At 43.0% G+C, this 14,530-nt stretch overlaps 1 long non-coding RNA gene across 2 annotated transcripts; it reads left to right on the top strand.

Annotated features, from left to right (window-relative positions):
- The first annotated feature begins 280 nt into the window (after window positions 1-280).
- On the top strand, window positions 281-11,754 carry LOC309334061. Of its 2 annotated transcripts, none has more exons than XR_014152820.1 (3): window positions 281-434; window positions 2,985-3,097; window positions 10,406-11,754. It is a non-coding gene; the product is annotated as an uncharacterized lncRNA (long non-coding RNA). The 2 variants fall into 2 exon arrangements; XR_014152821.1 differs by lacking the exon at window positions 281-434 and adding an exon at window positions 1,087-1,134.
- Window positions 11,755-14,530: the final 2,776 nt, after the last annotated feature.

Genomic DNA, 14,530 nt, shown 5'->3' with positions numbered 1-14,530 from the left:
CAACAGGGGAAGGTTTAATCCAATATGTGGCATGCCTAAATGGAACTTCTCAATTATGAATCTTCGCAATTTTGTAGCACTTCAGCTCAGATCCCTGTTCGGGATCCCCGCATTGCAGCAAAACAAGGTGCCAGCTGTAGGGCTCTGGCAGGTCCTAGAGCCCATCTTTCCTTCCCTAGCTTCTGGCTTTGGAAGGGCAGAGTGAGGGCTTCCGGATGTGGTCAGAGCCCTGGCAGTGACTTGCCAGAGCCCGGGCACTGCCTTCACTGACGGATGCAACAGCACCATTTTATGACGAATCATGATGGGAACAGATAATAGACTTAATAAAATGGCACCTGGTGTACAACATCGTGATATGTTACTAGCTAAACATCACGATATACCAAGATCACAACTGCCCCAGAGCCCTTGCACTGTATTCCTAAATTCAGGTAAGCAGCCCTCCACCTTGCTGCCACCCCATTCTGGGGATTTGTGGTTTTACGTATTCCCCCCCCCCCCCCATATGGGGATTACAGTTTATTTTTCCACATAACTAGCATGGCCCTGCCTGCAGAGAGAGCCCAAATGAGGAGCAAGGAAGAGGGAAAGAAGTTCCTAGCAAGAACCGTAAGGCATCTCGCACTGGCATCTCCCTCATATCGTACCAGCCTGATGCCTGGTGCTTAAAACAAGAAGCTTAAAACAAGAATCCGTGACCTGGGAGAAGAGAAGATGGAGGAAGACTGGGAGAAATTCAAGATGTATCTACAAAAACATTGTAATTTGGTTGAATGTTAAGAAGGATGCTAGATTATAAAAAACTGGCCACCACTAAACTAGATTTAAATTTGATGATAAGTGAGACTAAAGAAAATATAAAAATTTTTGGAAGAAGTGCTAGATTATATTTGAATGAGTGGACATGAGATTGTAAACAAGTTGATAATTTGTTTGGAAAAAAATTTTTAACGATGTAAATGGGAGCGGGAGACGTGAGGGAGTCCAAAGAAGTGATGAAATTGTTGTAATAGAAGTAAGATCGTTTATTATGTGTGCATTTATATTTAAAAACCTTAATAAATATTTATTAAAAAAAAAAAATTTAAACAAGAAGCTTACGGTATCTATATTACTAAGGAAATTTCCCAGGTAGGCTGCTTTCTTGAGTGCCTGCTCTTGTGGTTTGCTGCCCTCTGCAGGAAGCAGGGGACAGTTGAGGCAGCAGGAACCACAAGAGAAGTGATGACCAGCTTCACAGACCGGCTCCGACACTGATTTTTTTGACATACCACATGCACACATTGTTATGTATATCACCACATGGAGTATGATGATCTAATGTTGAACTCCCCCTCTCCACTGCCCTGTTCCGTTTACTTTTAATGGAGAATCTCACTAACCCACACTTCCTGAATCAATACAAGAACCAAAATGCAGCCATCCTTTGAAATTCACGTCTCCAGATTTTGCAATGCAGTTCTCCAGCCAACAAATCACTTTTGTTCATTTTCATTCACACACACACACACACACACACACACACTGCTATATCATGAAAAATATCAAAGTGGTTTACAATAATAACTATATAGTATAAAACCTTATAAAATTATAAGCTTTTCTGAAAGATGTATAAGGTTAGCTGAACAGAATTGGTTAAGGACTGATTTAGGAGGCACCTGTTGAATCTCTATTGGCAAAGTATTCCACAGCATCGGGTGGATGTATACAAAATGTCGTGTACCACGTGTACCAAAATGCTGAGGTAATGTCAGTAGACACAAAAAATAAGAGCATGGCTCTGAAGACTGTTCAGAAACTTCAGCTGGGGCAGAATTCAGCGGCTAGGTTGTGGGCAGGATGGTTTGAGCATATAACACCAATTGCAATACCTCAAGGACCGCCTCTCCCCATATGACCTACCCCGACCTTTAGATCATCTTTTGAGGCCCTCTCCTCCAAGAGAGGTCCAGAGGGTGGCAGCATGAGAACAGGCCTTTTCTGTAGTGGCTCCCTGCTTGTGGAATGGCCTTCCCAGGGAGGCTCACCTCACGCTCTCATTACATATCTTTCCTCTTCTCCTAAGACTCTGGCTAGTTAAACAATCTCTTAAACTGTGCAGGAGAGTTATTGCTTTGTTTGTTTGTTACTATGCTATGTATTTTTGCCTTTTAATATTGTAAACTGCCCTGTGATCCTCAGATGAAGGGTAGTATAGAAAACAGATAGATAAATAGATAGATAGATAGATAGATAGATAGATAGATAGATAGATAGATAACTCTGCCCTGCACATTACCTTTCCACAGGCAATTGCTCTGGCTGTTTCTGCTGCTTCAAGCTCTGATAATGGAAGTGAACCAGGATGAAAGGAAAGTTGTGCACGGCCCAAAAAGAGGATACAGTGGTACCTTGGGTTACAGACACTTCAGGTTACAGGCGCTTCAGGTTACAGACTCCACTAACCCAGAAACAGTACCTCGGGTTAAGAACTTTGCTTCAGGATGGGAACAGAAATCGTGTGTCGGCAGCACAGTGGCAGCAGGAGGCCCCATTAGCTAAAGTGGTACCTCAGGTTAAGAACAGTTTCAGGTTAAGAACACACCTCCAGAACGAATTAAGTTCTTAACACGATGTACCACTGCACCTCTTTTGCATAAAATGTCCATGTGTGTGGACACACATATATATGGGTTGCCTTATTTCATAAAGTTAAAATCTGGACAGGAAAGTTGTTGAGCTTTTTTCTTTTTGCCCAAAGTTGAGTTTTGTTTTGTTTGTTTTTTTGCAAAATTTCCCAAATAATTTTTTTGCCTGGACACTGCTTGGGGTTGCAGTATGCCAGATATGTCCAGATGTATGGCATTCCTAATACACACACACACCCTGCAAATTTAAAAATGATATAATTTAAATATGAAAACACACCTTACTATAACAGGGAAAACTGTGTCTGGGGGAGCTGTGTCTTTATTTATATATTTATTAAATTTCTACAGGAAATTACTGCAGGAGATTGTAGGATATGGTGACTTCAAGCTGCTGCAAACACCCTTTGGATCATCACTGCTCCAACTCCCCAACACCAGGTTACATAGGAAGCTGCCTTAAGGTTAGTCTCCTGGCCCATCCAGGTCAGTACCGTCTACACTGATTGGAAGTGTCTGTCCAGGGTTTCAGAGGAGTCTTAACCAGCTCCATCTGGAGATGCCAGGGACTCAACCTGTGACATTCTACCATGTTCTCTACCACTGAGCTACCACCTTTCTTCAACCAGGAGATACACAGGAAACTGCTTTACATAGACTGTTGGGTCATCTAGCTCCATATCATCTACACCAGGAATAGGAAACTTGTGGCCTTCTGTATGTTGTCAGACTACATCACCCCTGACCACTGGACATTCTGCCTGGGGCTGGTGAGAATTCAGCTGTAACAAGTTTTGGAGGCGCACAAGGTCCACGTCCCTGGTATCCACTGACTGCTGGAAGCTCTCCAGGATTTTAGACATGGGAGATACTGGGGGTTGAACTTGAGCTCTTCTATCTGCAGAGCATTTGCTCAACCACTAAGCCATTGATCATAAAACACTAGACTGAGAGTTCCACTTAATCCTGGAATTGACTCTGCCAGGCTACTCTCTAATTCAAACATAAGCAGGAAGCCAGTACACAAAGAAGGACATGTCACTTGGCTCTCATTTTAGCACCATCTTCACCAACCTAGTGACTTTCAGCTCTTTTGGATTCCAACTCCCAATAGCCCCAGGCAGCATGTGGCTGTTTGGTGAAGCCTGGCCTAGCACCTCAAGCATCAGAAAGCTCTTAAGATCTACATAGGGGTGTAGGGGCATTCCGTCCAGAACCTGAAATTGTCTCTGTTGCGAGCCCAGATTACTTCTCTTAGGCTCTTTGACTGTAAGCCTGGGTCACCCTGATGCTGTGGGTGTTTTCCCATACTGCAACAGGAAACCAACAGAAATGGCGCAATGTGGTGGTTATTGCTAAGAACTTGAGATCAGAAGTCCCATGCCATAGTTCAAATCTTACCATAGCCATGCATTCGCTAGGCCTATGACAGTTTCAGCCCCAGAGTAGTAACAATGCTCCCTCTGTTTAAGTGTTTTCACCTATGCAGTCAAAAGCAGCCCAATAAGAGTGAGGAATCAGCCAGCTAGGGGAAGCCCTGAAGTTTGCATAAGTGCAAAAATATGTTTGGGGGTGGGCCTAAAGGGAAGGAAACCCATGAAACAGTCCAACAAGGACTGAACATATTAAGTAGCCACATAATATTGGCTTATTTTATTTTTTAGGTGGGGTGGGGAGAGAGGAGAAAATTCAGGAGGAGGAATTGAATGGAGTGTCTGGAACAGGAGAACTCCTCCATACAGCAATATTTTGATTATAATGGCTAGTTGTGAGAGGCATATATTAGTACTTATGCATGTGAAGGGAATACAGTACAGTGGTACCTTGGGTTACATACGCTTCAGGTTACAGATTCCGCTAACCCAGAAATAGTACCTTGGGTTAAGAACTTTGCTTCAGGATGAGAACAGAAATTGTGCAGCGGCGGCGCAGCAGCAGGAGGCCCCATTAGCTAAAGTGGTGCTTCAGGTTAAGAACAGTTTCAGGTTAAGAACAGACTTCCAGAACGAATTAAGTTCTTAACCTGAAGTACCACTGTACAGATAATGAAAGCTCTTTTATCAATGTTCTCCACCCTGTTCTTGTATCTTTTTGATACAGATGTGGAATTATTATTATTAAAATAATTTGTTTTCAAGACTGAAAAGTGAGGAAAATCTCACTTTTGATAAATTTTGATAAATGATAAATTTTGCTTCTTCTGCAATTGGAGAACTGTGTAGCTGAAGAAAAAGGAGAAGAGTCTGACTGAGATTACCAATTGTGCAACATAGTAAAAAGGAAAGGGGGGGCAAATGCCCCAACATATACACCTATGTAATTACTGTATTCTGCTAACCAAACACTGTGGAGAATTGTAAAAGCACTGAATCGCAAGACATTCCATCAATAGCTTTTAAAGTTTCCATGACAAATCCTGCCCTATAGAAATAAGCCAAATGACTGTGAGCTAAGGGCCATTTCAAAGGCAAAGTTCCTCTCATAAGCCACACACTGTGCACTGGCAAGAAGCTTTCTGCTGTTTCAGACAGGTGACATTCCTAGTCTTACCAGGAGATACAGGGGATGGAACCTGGGACCTCCTGGTTACGAATCAGATGCTCTGCCACTGAACCTGTAGATCTTCCCTGGGCCTAATGAACTGCAGTGAAGGGGTGTTGGGCATTTGGCTCCGGGATAACTAACTCAATGGTAGTGCATATGCTCTCCTCCCATATGCATGTCTCAGGCCAGGTCATCCTTGCATAGGGAGGGGTGGGAAATTGGATTCAGTCTGCATTTAAAGGCGAACCTACCAAATCCACTCTTCCTGACAAACCAGAACACAACCATATTTCTAAATGCACACTACTTCACATTTTTCAGTAGAGTACCACAAGTAACACGTAAAACAATGCATTTATGAAGTCTGCATCAAAGTGCATATATTAGTGAAAACAGCATGCAAAAATGCATTATAATGGGAGAAGTTGCTTTGCAAAAATTTACATTAGCAAGATTTGCAAGGGTCTCTCCCAGCCCAACCTGGAGATGCCGGGGACCGAACCTGGGGCCTTCTGCATGCAAAGCAGATGCTCTGCCACCAGTCAGCTTCTGTATATGGAGTGTGTGTGTGTTTGTGATGCTATTTCACCCTTCACACAAGACATTAAAAATGTCTTGTTCTCAGGTTCCAACCCCAGAACCTCCAGCTAAAAAATCTAAGGTACCAGGGCTGTGAAAGATAGATGACAGTTGAAGTAGGCAATTATGGAATAGATAGCTGGATTTACTGCACAACAGCTTCTTCCGCCTGTCATGAGTCTAGTGGTGTTATTGCACCGGAGACAAATTTGGTCAAAGAATCAAGTCTTCAGGAAAATACTTCCCAAAGAAATCCAATACAGAATCCCTCTCTCCATTGCCAAAAACAAACCTACTATTGTTGCAATTTAAAAACATATATATGGGGTGTGGGGAAAGCCAACCAATACTTCTACTAAATTCATAAGGAAATGAAGAAATACAGCAAGAAACTAGATTTTGGCTGAACCAAGCAAAAGAAACGCAAAACACCACGTTTTACCTTGGTTTTCAGGGGTGTCACTGGAGACCTTTCTTTCTCCCTCTCAACTGCCTTTGGCACTGATGACACCCTCAGGGGCTCCATGTTCCAGCAACCCTTTTGCTTCTGCCACAAGTGGGCAAGAAGAACCAGCTTGCTCCTTCTTCTCTCATCAATCTGTTGGTCTTGTGCATTGTTGGCCCCGAGGAATAGCTATGCTGGAGAGCGATTGCGGATGGCCCTGTCCAATCTCCTGGCCCTCGTGCGGCTGAGCGGAGATTTACCTGTCAAACGCCTCCACCCCACCCCACCCCACCCCACCTTCTTTATCCTTGGGCTTCGCTTGATTTCCCAATGGCCTCTTGCTTGGTGACTCTAACAGTGCAGTGTCTCACCTTTCACCCGGAGTAAAAGGACAACTCCTTGGTCGGTTTGTTTTAGTTAGGGCTCAAAACTGCCTGGAATGTAGTGAGGCAAAGGAATAAGGTTGCTCTCCTGCCATAGGCAACTTTTTGCTCTATCTCACTCCTTGTTGTCCACACCAGGGAAAGTACCTTGATGACGAGGGTGCCTGTTGATGAGGGCAGCAGCTGAAATGGCACAAGCAAAATTTCCCCCCTGCAAACTAATCATCGGTTGCTTTTCCCTCCACAAAGGAGGAAAAAAAAAAATGTCTACAAGAGTCAGTGGTTGCTTAGTGGGGAAAAAATAGTCCTTGTTAAATTCAGCATCATTTTAATGCAATTTTTTCATAATATGCATATGCTTGTATGCACTTTGTCTAATATACACATTTTGGAAAGCGGTATAATTTCATATAATCCATTTGTGTACAGTGGTGCCTCGCAAGACGAAAAGAATCCGTTCCGCGATTCTCTTCGTCTAGCGGTTTTTTCATCTTGCGAAGCAAGCCCATTGACAGCTTAGCGGATTAGCGCTATTAGCGGTCTAGCGGCTTTTAGCGATCAGCTGTTAAGCGGCTTATCAGCGGAACAGCTGATAAGCGGCTTAGCGGCTTAGGAAAGGGGGGGAGCGAAAAAAACCCGCGGGAACTCGCAAGATTTTTTCGTCTTGCGAAGCAACCCCATAGAGAAATTTGTTTAGCGAAGCGCCTCCAAAACGGAAAACCCTTTCGTCTAGCGGGTTTTCCGTCTTGCGAGGCGTTCGTCTTGCGGGGCACCACTGTATATTGTTTTCATGGGTACATTCATTTTTATGCTCACTCTCCCCCAAAATGTCCATAATGGAGTACTGAATTGCTAGAAAGAAAGAAAGAAAGAAAGAAAGGGACTTCCGGGTTAGCGCCATCGGCAATGGCGGTGTTCATCTGACTGAGAGGAACCCGCTCCGTGGAATTCGGGTCGTGCCGCCGCAGCAAAGGCGGAGACCCTTTAGAAATCCCAGGCGGATGAAGCCTGGGAACGTGGGATTCGGCTGACACCAGGAGCACCCCCCCTACCCACAGGGAAACCCTTTTTCGGGGGTTCTGAAGTGACGTGGAGTGAGCGGCGCGGTGTTTTGAATCGACCGCTATTTTTACGGAGTGAAGCCGCGTAGCCGTTGCCAGAGAGCGCTGACTTTTACTTGTGGACAATTGGATCTCAAACAACAACCCATGAGTAGAATGGAAATTGGATTTTTAAAGTATTTAAAGTATTTTTAAATTGGCACCGATCGGGGAAGGTCTAAACAGGAAGTCCGCCTCCCCTTTCTGTAAATAAACTGAAGCAAAGAACCAGTTAACTAAGGTTGTGGAGAGTTTTATGTAAATGACTTAAATTCCACTGATTGAAACTACCATCAATATTTTTTTGGAAGCAGGGGAACCTGCAGGAGAAGGTTAAAATTCGGGAATTGAAGCGCCACTTCCCCAAACCCGGGAGTGGTCTGTGAGAGCCCGCTGATGGTGAATAGATAAATTTGACAGCTGTCAAGTTAGCTGTCAAGATACAAAAGAAGGACTTTGTTTCTACTGTCTGTCTTTGTTACAACCTTACATTTAAAAGGAAGGAAGGAACTGTTACAATTTAATGTATGGGACCTTTGGGTCTGTGCTGGAAGGAGTGAAAAGGAACTTGAATCCCTCTAGAGGGAGCTTTGGGATATTGTCGTAAGGATGCAGCTGGGAAATTGATTTTTAAAGATAAAAGCCCTGAGAAACTAGTTTTTGACCTTGGACTGTTTAAGGATGGCTGTTGGGAAGGAAATCGAGTGTGAACTGAACAGGACATTTTATCTCTTGGGAAAGCTGCAAGACCAGATAAATGTTATGGCTACTAATGTGGTAATCTTGGGAACAAAAGTGGGTATTGGTAAAGAAGCTGACAAGAACTTGGCACAGGAATCTCTTCCAACTGAACAAATTGAAAAATTTGAGAAGGAGAATCTTGTTGTGAGTAAAGTGATGAAAGGGGGAGCCGCAACACTACAGAGGCAAATGGTGGACTACAACTTGAGGCCCTACATGATGGCAACTAGGAGAAGCAAATTTTTGGAGATGGAAGCCTGGCTTGGTCTGGAAAATGAAAGATGGAGAGATCACCCTATGTGGAGATCAAATGACCTTTGGGATACAAATCCGAGCCAGGTGGAGGTTGGAGCTTCAGGGGCCTTTGGATTTGAAAAGAGTGTGAAACAAGATTTGGAATATTCTATAGGCCCTATCTTTAATTACGGAGGTTTGGCAGGAAGGAATATGATCACTGTTGGGTTGGAGCTTCCCTGAGATCTGGTTTTCAACACCAAAGACTATCAAAAAGACCGGCAGAGGGGACATGAAAGAGACTTAAGAGCCTCGGACTTAAGATCTCCGGGTTGATGGTTTTCTGAGATTGATGGAACTATTGCTAGGGGCCGAAACCGGGGAGAGGATCTGGTGGAAGAAAATTGGGAATTTAAAGTGTATATAATATAACTTTGTTGTGTTTTCTTTTAATGAGAGATGGGAAAATCGTGGAATGGAATCTTTTTTTGACCCTAGGGGAAATGTTTTAAGAATAAGTACAGATATATAAGTTTTAATGGGAAATAAGATTAAATAAAGTAAAAGTAGATGGTTATTTGGTGAAAGAAAGAATGGAAAATCACAGTATATTAAGATAAGATATAAGGATAAAATTAAGATGAAGGATTTGCTGAAATATCTATATGAATTAGAATACAAAGAGGGGAATTATAGTATGTTAAGATAAATTATTAGGATAAAAACAAAGTTGGAAGGATTTGCTGGAATATCTAATTGAATTAGAATACAAAAATGGGAGGTGTGAGGAAGTCAACGAAATAAGTGAATGTAAGTAAGTGAGATAAGGTTTGACTTGTTTTTTACTTTTTTACTTTTTTCTTTTTTCTGTTTTTTGATGATTTTTTAAAATATATGTATTGTTTTTTCTTTTTCTTTCTTCGATTGTTTACTTTTTATTTTTCTGTAACCTTTAAAACCTTAATAAAAATTATTTTAAAAAGGAAGAAAGGAAGGAAGGAAGGAAGGAAGGAAGGAAGGAAGGAAGGAAGGAAGGTGTGAATTGTGAACAATGTCTGTTTTCTTGTTTCATGTATTGTTTTGGGAAGTGAAGATTAGGTATAGATTCATCTTTAAATGCAAACTAAATTGAGTTTCTCCCTCATCCCTATGGGAGAGACAGTGTGGACAGACAATTGGATTCAGATATGGAAGATGTGAATTCACTGGGGTCTCCCCAAAGATAATGCTGTTCCCTAGTCTCCATTTGTAAAAAAGGGGAAATGGTGGTTTACAGGTTTGGCAGGAGAACAAAACTATGAAGCAGATATTGAGAACTTGTGGCCTGTCATTTTGTTTGTTTGTTTGTTTGTTTGTTTGTTTGTTTGTTTGTTTGTTTATAAAGGCATTATAAAGGGTGGCCCCAAAGTAGGTATACAGTTGAATAAATGAAATTCATCACAACAGGTTATATGGGTACACATTAGTGGCACGCAACAAAGTGGCAGTTAAATTTCAGGTTGGTAGTTGGAAAGAACAGTGGAGTCAGATAAAAGGATTATTTTTCTTTACTGATACTGTGACTGATGACAGTGAACATGAGTCAAGAACAAAGAAAGTGGATTCTAAAGCAGTATACCTACCTAGGGGCCACCCTGTATGCTACCATATGATGAATCAGGACAGTGTACAATGATAAAACACAATGAAAAGCAGTACAAAACAATGGTTAAAATGACTGGCTGGTTGGTCTTCATCTCCCATCAGCCTCACCCAGCATGACTGATAGCCAAGGAAGACTGGAGCTGGAGCTCAGCAACATCTGGAGTGCCCACAGGTCCCCACCTCTGCTGCAAAGCATTCCGTGGTGCTGTCAGAACAAGACTTTGGGGCAGAACTCCAAGGCCCCACTCAGCAATTTTGCAGTAAGTGAAGTAACACAAATTGCCATCCAAGGACCTTTCTAATCCAGAAAAGACTGGTGTTTTATTGCAGGAGAATTCTGCAACATATGGTTGACATAATATTAGTGCACGGGTGGTGAATTTATTCTGTTTTTGTTGGTTCTGCAATGTTTCCCTATTGTTAACACATTATTGCTGCCTGTCCAGGGGGGCTACGGCAAAACAAAAGCAGGACATAAATAAACCAGTTATGGATTTTAGCAGGAAGTTACAGGATATGCAATGACTGGATGTCAGATGTGCAGCAGGTAAGGGCAGGGCTTCAAAAGAACAACCAGCCACTTAGAGTGGGCAGCTGATTGCTCCTTTGCTGGCAAAAGGTGTGCTCCCAATGGGCCATAGGAGCATGCCTTGCTCAAGGTGTGGAAAGCGGTTTAGAATAAATATAAACTGCTTCTCCTTCTTAGACTGCTCTTTGAAACCACAGTGTGCTGCTCATTTCAACCTCCAGTTTTTGAGGCTTGCAAAGGGCTTTGAGAGCCATTTCCCGCTGCTCCTTTCAACCCCTGAAATTAGGCTGACAAAGCCCCTTGCACTGTGGTTTCCGAGTTTGGGGATCCCATGCAAAGGATTTTAACAGGTGGGGAGTACAACCCAGCTGTCAATCCTGTGATATCATATTGACACAATATGATTGAGAAATAGGTTGCCTCACCTGCCTGTCAAAGCTGGCACCCAGAGTAAAAAACCCCAAACTGATTTATTGCCTCTGCATTTGCTAGCATAATCCTCTGTGCCTTAGAATAATATAATTGTAGAGTTAGGAGGGACACCTAGTCCAACCCCCCACAATACAGGAATAAATTGTATATCCCAGTGATATTCTGAATATGCAATATATTAGTGTTTTGATGTATTTGTTATCGCTTTGTTGTTTTATTGCTTTGTGTGGTCCCAGTTTTTAAAAATCTAAGAAAGAGAACAGAAAAGAAATGCAGCCAATTTTTATTTTAATTAGGAAAGCCTTGATGTTATTTCACAATCTTTTGTAAACTTACAAAATTGAAAGTACCCATTTCATTATAGGACCGCCCTATTGCAGATTACCATGTCACACTTAAACTTTCTTAAATGATTCATTTATTTACTTATTTATAAACCACCCAGTCTGAAAATATTGTAGTATTGTACAAAAAAGAAATAAAAAACTAAATGCTGTTACAACAATAAGAATACATTAAATCCCTCTGCAAAATCAGCATGAAAAATATCCAAAAATGCTACCCCTAAAAAGTCTGACTATATATATATATATATATATATATATATATATATATATGGCACTTGAAAGAACAAAATGTTGATACCATTCTGATTTTGGGTGTTGGTGTGTTCCAAAGTGCAGGTGCCACTTACACCTGCTCCAGTTAGTTCTTAAACAGGCCACATGAAACCCACACAAAAGGCTTATATTTGGATGTTACGCCTGCACTGTTACAAGTTAAAACCTTTTGTACATTGAAGGGTAAATTTTGTTGCTTTGTGGTAAACCCAAAATAAGACTGTTATGTCAAAAATAGAAAGGAAAAAAAAAACAGGTACACCTGCAAAGCCTCTGGCCTTCTGTCTCCTTCCTGAAAATTATGTCAAATACAAAGGGCACACTTCACCGGCTGTTTCACCCTCAGAAGGTCTGCTGAAAAGAGTGCAAGGGGCACATGAATAAGCAGCTTCCTAAGCATGAGACAATGGGACATGGGTGGCGCTGTGGGTTAAACCACAGAGCCTAGGACTTGCTGATCAGAAGGTCGGCGGTTCAAATCCCCGCGACGGGGTGAGCTCCTGTTGTTCAGTGCCAGCTCCTGCCCACCTAGCAGTTCAAAAGCATGTCAAAGTGCAAGTAGATAAATAGGTACCGCTCCAGCGGGAAGGTAAACGGCGTTTCAGTGCGGCTTAGTCATTCTGGCCACATGACCCGGAAGCTGTACACCGGCTCCCTCGGCCAATAAAGCGAGATGAGCGCCGCTACCCCAGAGTCGGCCACGACTGGACCTAATGGTCAGGGGTCCCTTTACCTTTACCTTTTAAGCATGAGACAAATGAAGAAAGTCCTGCTGGATCATATTAGGGACCAGTCTAGGGCAGTATTTTGTTTCCTCAAGTGGTCAATTGGACACATCCCTTAAGTAGGGCAAGAAGGCAGTGTGTCTGTCTGTCTGTCTGTCTGTTTGTTTGTTTGTTTGTTTGTTGCATTTATGTCCCATCATTTCCCCCAAGGAGCTCAAGGAAACAGAAATGGTTCTCCCCCCCTCCTCATTTAAACCACAACAACCCTGTGAGGTCAGTTAGGCTGAAATACAGTGACTGGGCCCAAGATCACCGAGTGAGCTTAACAGCTGAATAGGGATTTGAACCCTCATCACCCAGGTACCTAGTCTGATACTCTAACCATTACACCACACTGGCTCTCAACAGCCCCTCTTCCATTGCTGGCCCTACCATTAGGCAACTGCCTCAGGTGGTAGTCGCGGTTATTCCTCCTGAGCCCCCAGCTGTTGCTACATGGCCTCTCCAGGGCTCACTAATCTGGCCTGCTGCCTCAGGTGCAGTGGACAGTGCTGTCCCACCAAAATAAGATTCAACTGCCAGCCCAGTTGGCTCTGAAATGTGGAATTAGGAGGGGGCACCATCTTGTCCTTCACCTCATGCAGCAACATTTCTGGTCTTCAGTAACTGCCACGTGTCATACTGCCTTTGTGGTCGGCCATCATGGCTAATAGCCACTGGCAAGTAGATGCTGCCACAAAATATTGCAATATATCCCCTCAGGGACAGGGATTTTTTTTTTCCTGTCAAGGACTGCATTCTTCACAAATTATCTGTCAGGGGCCATGCTGATAGTGGGCAGGGCAGAAGTCAGTGTGTGTGTGGGGGGGTGTGTCGTTATCTGTCCTTCTCTCTCCCTTACTCTTTCAGCTTTTCTCTGCCATCCTACACTCCACTTTGCCTTCATTGAAACTGGGGCAGGCCCACCAATAATGTGGGTTGAAGCACCTACCTCAGATGGTGGAAAAACAAAGAACGTTTTCCCACCTGTCCCACTGCTCCTACCAGTGCCAGAAACTCCCCCCCCCCACTTCTTGCCAGTGAGAGGGAGGCATTCTGGCGCAGTGTTGCCCCTCATCTTCCCCACTCCTGTATCACTCTAACAACTACATCACAGAGGCTGTCTTCTGGCAACTAAATTCATAATTGGATGGAGCATTTTTAAAAGCATTTGATAGCAATGAGGAAGGCAAATATAAAAAGCAACCTTCCCGCCCCCTGTGCTGACTGAATGTTCCATAAAGAAAATTTCTTTTTAGATAGAGAAATTGGCTATGTGAGCAAAAGGTTCCTAGCAGAGCCGACTTAAATGCCCCTTTCCTCATTGTTTGTTTGTTTATGTATCTCTCTGGACCAGAGAGCTATATCTTCAGTACAATGGTAACCGCAGTGTTGAATTCAGGGAGTGTTGCTATAAAATATTGCACCAAAGGGGACTCAGGAAACACTGATGATAGTGCAGGCACCTTATTTAGAGTTAACTTTCTCTCTCTTTTTACTGGCAGAGTTCCAGGTCCCTTAACACAATTGCATGATCACATACCAAAACTGAACTTTGTAGCACTCTTGAAGGTTTAAAATTACTCCAGCCAGGGTTGGCATCAGTTTTGAGAGGTCCCCTGGTGTCAGCGAGGGACCATGAGCAGTGCCTAAGATGGTGCAGGCACTGGGAGTCATAATCTGTAGGGCAAGCCAGTGGTCAGGGACTGAGGAGCAAACCAGAGGCAGGATCAAAAAAGCAGCAGAAAGCTAGGACTAAAAAAAAATAACCAAGGATGGAATCCCAAGCCCAGGAGCCAAATATAGCCCTCTAGTTCTTTCTGCTTAGTCCTTAGTTAACCCTAGTTGTGGGAAGGGTTGGTGAGGTCTCACAGGTCCCATT

Source organism: Podarcis erhardii, assembly GCF_964252035.2.
Source record: "Podarcis erhardii genome assembly, chromosome: Z".
Taxonomy (NCBI): domain Eukaryota; kingdom Metazoa; phylum Chordata; class Lepidosauria; order Squamata; family Lacertidae; genus Podarcis; species Podarcis erhardii.
This window is presented reverse-complemented; position numbering and strand designations above follow the sequence as displayed.